This window comes from Erinaceus europaeus, chromosome X (assembly GCF_950295315.1).
Source record: "Erinaceus europaeus chromosome X, mEriEur2.1, whole genome shotgun sequence".
NCBI classification, from domain to species: domain Eukaryota; kingdom Metazoa; phylum Chordata; class Mammalia; order Eulipotyphla; family Erinaceidae; genus Erinaceus; species Erinaceus europaeus.
Window position 1 is genome coordinate 21,059,530 of NC_080185.1, and position 6,720 is coordinate 21,066,249.

Consider the following 6,720-nt stretch of genomic DNA (forward strand, 5'->3'; position numbering starts at 1 on the left):
TCCTGAGAATGCTCCTACCCTGTTTGTTGTAGCAATCTTCCTTTAGTGTTTTGAAAACATTAAAAAAAATTTTTTTGAAGTGAAATAGAAAACAGTAAGCAAGCCAATTTCTTTTCTGACAGTGGTTATTGATTCTACTTTCCCACCTTCAACAGTTGTGAAACTGGACAAAATGTAATGAGACAACTATAGTCAGTCATTACAAGCCAAGTATTACAAGAGTGTGGTCCCACAGAGAAGGGAAACACATGATGGGAGCCCAATATTTACTTCAGTTCTCCCTCCACAGGCAATTTTCTTTTCCTTTTTAAAAATTTTTTTAAATGATTTTTTTTAACCAAAGCACTGCTTAGCTCTGGCTGGTGGTGGTACAGGGGGCTGAACCTGGGACTTTGGAGCCTCAGGTATGAGAGTTTCTTTGCATAACCATTATGCTATCTACCCCTGCCCAATTTTCTTTTTCTCTCTTCATTTTTTTTTCCAGAGCACTGATTAGCTCTGGGTTATGGTGGTACAGGGGATTGAACCTGGGGACTTTGGAGCCTCAGGCATGACAGTCTGTTTGCATAACCATTACCCTACCCCTGTCCTTTCTTTTCTTTTTTAAAATATTTCTTATTGTTGGGGGGTGGTTAGTATTTTACAATATGGTTGTTGAAATATGGGCACATCAATATCCCATGACCCTTTTCACTCCCTCTCACTCCTCCCTTCTGGGAGTCTTTTGCTTAGTTCAGTGCACCCTGCTCAGTCCAGCCTTTGCTTTGTGTTTTCCTTTCCAGGTTTGCCTCATTCTCCTTTCTTTCTTTTTTTTATTTAGTTGTGTTTCGTAAACTTTTATTCATTAATTTTTCTGAATTTGTGATTAATAGTAGGTTACAAGATTGTAAGATTACAGTGCACACAACACCCACCACCAATGTTTCCTATCCCTCAATCCATCCCTCCCACCTCCCAAAGATAGTTCTCACAAATCTTCTTTTTTTTTTTAATTTCTTTATTGGGGAATTAATGTTTTGCATTCAATAGTAAATACAATAGTTTGTACATGCATAACATCCCCCAGTTTCCCATATAACAATACAACCCCCACTAGGTCCTCTGTCATCCTTCTTGGACCTGTAACAAGTCTTCTTTTTTAATTATTTTTATTTATTTATTGGATAGAGACAGTCAGAAATTGAGAGTAAGGGGGAGATAGGGAGAGAGACACATAAGAGAGACACTTGCAACACTGCTTCACCACTTGTGAACCTTTCCCCCTGCAGGTGGGAACCGGGGGCTTGAACCCTGGTCTTTGCGCACTGTAACATGTGCGCTCAACCAGGTGTGCCACCACCTAGCTCCCAAATTTTCTTTTCTCAAGTAAGCTTTTTTTTAAATTTAAACTTTATTTATTTCTTTATTGAATGAGACCATCAGAGATTGAGAGGGAAGGGAGAGCTAGAGAGGAAGAGAGACAGAGAGACACCTGCAGCACAGTACTGCTTCACCAATGGCAAAGCTTTCCCCCTGCAAGTGAGGACCAGGGGCTTGTACCTGGGTCCTTGTGTATTGTAACATCTGTGCTCAACCAGGTGCACCACCACCCAGCACTTCTCACAAGCCTTAAAAACAGCTTGTTTGCTCCCCCCTTTCCAGTTCATGTGTATCCTATCTCTAGATTCACATCTGAGTGAAACCATCTGGTAGTTGTCTTTCATCTCTTTCCTTATTTCACTTCTTCTTCTTCTAGCGTTTGCCCTTCTTCCGTAGCCAGTTAACAGAGTCAGGTTGAGCCTGATGTAAAGTTTCGAGACCTCCTTTGAATCTGAAGAGGTGGCAGTAAGCACGATCACCTCCAGTTCCATCCATTTTGTCCCAAAGGACACAATATCATCTTTTTTTGATTGCAGAGTAGTATTTCATGGAATATATATCCCATAACTTTTTTTTTTTGGGGGGGAGTGTTCACTATTTCTGACAAATATATTCATATCCGTGATTTCCCCTGAGGTCAGAAATTCTCAGAGAGATGTCATCTCCCCTGGTCACTTGTGAAATGAAATTGTCTGACTTGCCCATCCTGTGCACAGTCCGTGTAGGTTTTAGACCCACCACTGAACTGCCTGTTACCCTTGTTGACCTCGGCCACGTTCATCTGGATGAGCGTGGTCCTTGGCGCTGATGATGCAGCTGCCAGCAGGGCACTTCTGTGGAACGTACCCATCCGCGCACTCCCCAGCATCATTCTGCGTGGTGGAGTTACACCTGATGCCCACCCAACGAGTGCAAGTGTCGCTTCTTTAGGCAGCCCTCTGTCAATGGGCATCTAGGCTGCTTCCATTCTTTGGCTATTGTGAATAATGCAGCTATGAACACAGGGCTTCATATGCCCTTCAAATTTGTGCTTAAGTGTCCACTGGATAAATGCCCAAGATTGGTTGGATCATAAGGGACTTCCATTTTTATTATGTTTAAATCTAATCTTTAAAAATTTGTGACCAAGGGAGTCGGGCTGTAGCACAGCGGGTTAAGCGCAGGTGGCCCAAAGCCCAAGGACCGGCATAAGGATCCCGGTTCGAACCCCGGCTCCCCACCTGCAGGGGAGTCGCTTCACAGGCGGTGAAGCAGGTCTGCAGGTGTCTATCTTTCTCTCCTCCTCTCTGTCTTCCCCTCCTCTCTCCATTTCTCTCTGTCCTATCCAACAATGACATCAGTAACAATAATAACTACAATAGTAACACAACAAGGGCAACAAAAGGGAATAAATAAATAAAATAAGTATTTGACCAAAAGTAGGCTATAAGATTGTTTATTTATTTACTTATTTTCAAATTTTATTTATTTTCCCCTTTGTTGCCCTTGTTTTTTTTTATTGTTGTTGTAGTTATTATTGTTGTTGTTACTGATGTCATCGTTGTTAGATAGGACAGAGAGAAATGGAGAAATGAGGGGAAGACGGGGGCGGGGGAGAAAGACACCTGCAGACCTGCTTCACCACCTGTGAAGCCACTTCCTTGCAGGTGGGGAGCTGGGGGCTTGAACCGGGATCCCTACGCCGGTCCTTGTGCTTTGCGCTACCTGCGCTTGACCCGCTGCGCTACCACCTGACTCCCAGATTGTTTTTTTAAAACATGAACTTCTTCTTTTTTTAATGTTTATTTGATAGAGACAGCTAGAAATCAAGGGGGGGGGGAGTCGGGCTGTAGTGCAGCGGGCTAAGCGCAGGTGGCTCAAAGCACAAAGACCGGCATAAGGATCCCGGTTCAAACCCCGGCTCCCCACCTGCAGGGGAGTGGCTTCACAGGCGGTGAAGCAGGTCTGCAGGTGTCTGTCTTTCTCTCCTCCTCTCTGTCTTCCCCTCCCTCTCTCCATTTCTCTCTGTCCTATCCAACAACAACAACAACAATAATAACTACAACAATAAAACAACAAGGGCAACAAAAGGGAAAAAATAAATAAAATAAATATATATATAAAAAGTTTAAAATAAAAAAAAAAAGAAATCAAGGGGCAAGAGGGAGGTAGAGAGACAGAGAGACACCTGCAGCCCTGCTTCAACCACTTGTGAAGCTTTCCCTCTGCAGGTGGGGAGTGGGGGCTCGAACCTGGGTCCTTGTGTATTGCACTCAACCAGGTACGACTCCACCCGGCCCCTAGGTTATAAGATATTAAGATTATAGTGTATAGTTTCACATCACACCCACCACCAAAGTTCTGTGTCCCCATCCTCCCATCTTCTAAAGATAACCACCATAGCTCTTAGAAGTTTTAGCAACAGTTTGCTTATAGATATAACCCACTTTGTTTAACCACTGAACAATTGAGGGACATTTCAGTAGTCTGCATGCCTGAGTGCTTTTTTTTTTTTTTTTTTTAATAGAACAAATAAGTTTCTAAAAAGATTTTGTTGGGGCTGTGTGGTGGCACACCTAGTTGAGCACACATGCTACAGTGCACAAGGACCAAAGTTCGAGCCCCCGGTCCCCACCTGCAGGGGTAAAGCTTTGAGAGTGGTGAAATAGGGCTGCAGGTGTCTCTCTGTCTCTCTCCCTCTCTATCACCCTCTCCCTCTCAATTTTTGGCTGTCTCTATCCAATAAATAAAGATAATAAAAATTAAGAGGGTTTTGTTTAGTTATTTTATTTATTTTGGATAGAGACCGAGCTAAGTTGAGAGGAAAGGGGAAATAGAGAGGAAGATAGACACCAAAGTTAATGAAGCTTCTCCTCTGCAGGTGGGGACAAGAGGCTTGAACCCAGATTCTTATTTATGCACTGTAATGTGTGTGCTCAACCAGGCGTGTCACCACCTGCACCCCCTTCCTTATCCCCCAATTTCCCCTTCCTTCCTTCCTCTCTCTCTCTCTCTCTCTCTCTCTCTCTCTTTCTTTCAAAAGAATTTATTTATTTATTCATAAGAAAGACTGGTGGAGAGAGAGAGAAAAAAACAGATATCACTTTGGCATGTGTGCTGCCTGGGATTGAACTCAGGACCTTATGGTTGAGAATCCAATACTTTATCCACTGCACTACCTCCTGGTCCACTTTTTTTTTTTTTTTTTTTTTTTTTTTACCAGAGTCCTGCTTAGCTCCGGCTGATGGTAGTGCCGGGGGATTGTAGCTGGGATTTTGGGGCCTCAGGCAGGAGATTCTCTTTGTATAACCATTATGCTATCTACCCCCTCAACCCCCTCTCAATTTCTCTTTCTCTATCCAATAAAATAAAAATAATACATAAATTGACCTTTAAAAATTTGCGGGGGCCTGGTGGTAGCATAGTGGGTTAAGCACACATGGTGCAAAACACAAGGACCCGTGTAACCCAGTTCAAGCCCCCTGCTCCCCACCTGCAGGAGGGTCACTTCACAAGTGGTGAAGCAGGTCTGCAGGTGTCTTTCTCACCCGCTCTCTGTCTTCCCCTTTTCTCTCAATTACTCTGTCCTATCCAATAACAACAATAGCAAAGGCAACAAAATGGAAAAAATGACCTCCAGGAGCAGTGGATTTGTAGTGTAGGTACCAAGCCTGTGATAACCCTGAAGGTAGAAGAAAAATTGTTTATTTATTTGTGAGAGTGAGCAAGGAGAGTGAGAAAACCAGAGAGTCATTCTGACATGTGATGCCAGGGATCAAGCGTGGCACCTCGTGTTTTCTTTCTTTTTTTTTTTTTTAATTTTTCTCATTATCTTTATTTATGGATAGAGACAGCCAGAAATTGAGAAGAAGGGGGAGACAGAAAGGGAGAGAGACAGAGAGACACCTGCAGCCCTGCTTCACCACTCGTGAAGCTTTCTCCCTGCCAGTGGAGACTGGGGGCTTGAACCTGGGTCCTTGTGCACTGTAACATGTACACTCAGCCAGGTGAGCCACCACCTGGCCCCAAACCTCATGTTTTCAAGCACATCCAGTGCCCTGGCCACTGTGAAACCTCCTAGGCAGCAGAACACTTAGACGCTTGATGTAGATAATCTGGTCTGACAATGTGGCCTTTGCTAAAGTTGAGGAATCCATTCACATTTCACGTTGTAATTGGTGTTGCTAGATTTCTGTTGGCCATCTAGCTAATCTTTTCTGTTCTTCATTTCCTGTACTATTTTATATTAAACACAGTTTCTACTGTGTTTTTAAAATTAACATGTCAGCGGAGGGTAGATAGCATAATGGTTATGCAAACAGACTCTCATGCCTGAGGCTCCAAAGTCCCAGGTTCAATCCCCCGTACCACCAGAAGCCAGAGCTAAACAGTGCTCTGGTTAAATAAAATAAAATAAAATTACCATGTCAGTAACTTTTCTATACTTGAATTATTTTTTTTAAAGATTTTGTTTCTTTATTAATGAGAAACATAGGAGGAGAGAGAAAGAGCCAGTCATCACTCTGGTACATGTGCTGCCAGGGACTGAACTCAGGACCTCATGCTTTAGAGGCCTATACTTTGTCTACTGCGCCACCTCCTGGACCACTTGAGTTATTTTTCTTAGTAGTTGCTCACTTTTTTGTTTCTTTTGTAAATTATACCTTATAAAAGTTGTTTTAAAAAATAGCTTGATAAAAGTTGTTTTAAAAAATAGCTTATGGGGAGTTGGGCGGTCATGCAATGGGGTGAGCGCAGGTGGCACAAAGCACAAGGGCTGGTGTAAGGATCCCGGTTCAAACCCCCGGCTTCCCACCTGCAGGGCAGTCACTTCACAAGCGGTGAAGCAGGTCTGCCGGTGTCTATCTTTCTCTCCCCCTCTCTGTCTTCCCCTCCTCTTTCCATTTTCTTTGTCCTATCCAACAACAACAATAACTACAACAATAAAACAACAAGGGCAACAAAAGGGAATAAATAAATATAAAAAAAACACCTTGAAAAAAAAGCTTGTGGGGGGGTTGGGGAGACAGCATAATGCAAAAAAGACTTTCATGCCTGAGGCGCCATAGGTCCCAAATTCAATCCCCAGCACCACTATAAAGGAGGGATGAACAGTGCTCTGGAAAACAAAACCAAACCAGGTCCCTCCCCTCCCCTCCCTTCTCCTCCCTTCTCCTCCCCTCTCCTCTCCTCTCCTCTCCTCTCCTCTCCTCCCCTCCCCTCCCCTCCCCTCTCCTCTCCTCTCCTCCCCTCTCCTCTCCTCCCCTCCCCTCCCCTCTCCTCCCCTCCCCTCTCCTCCCCTCTCCTCCCCTCTCCTCTCCTCTCCTCCCCTCCCCTCTCCTCCCCTCCCCTCCCCTCTCCTCCCCTCCCCTTCCACCCCTC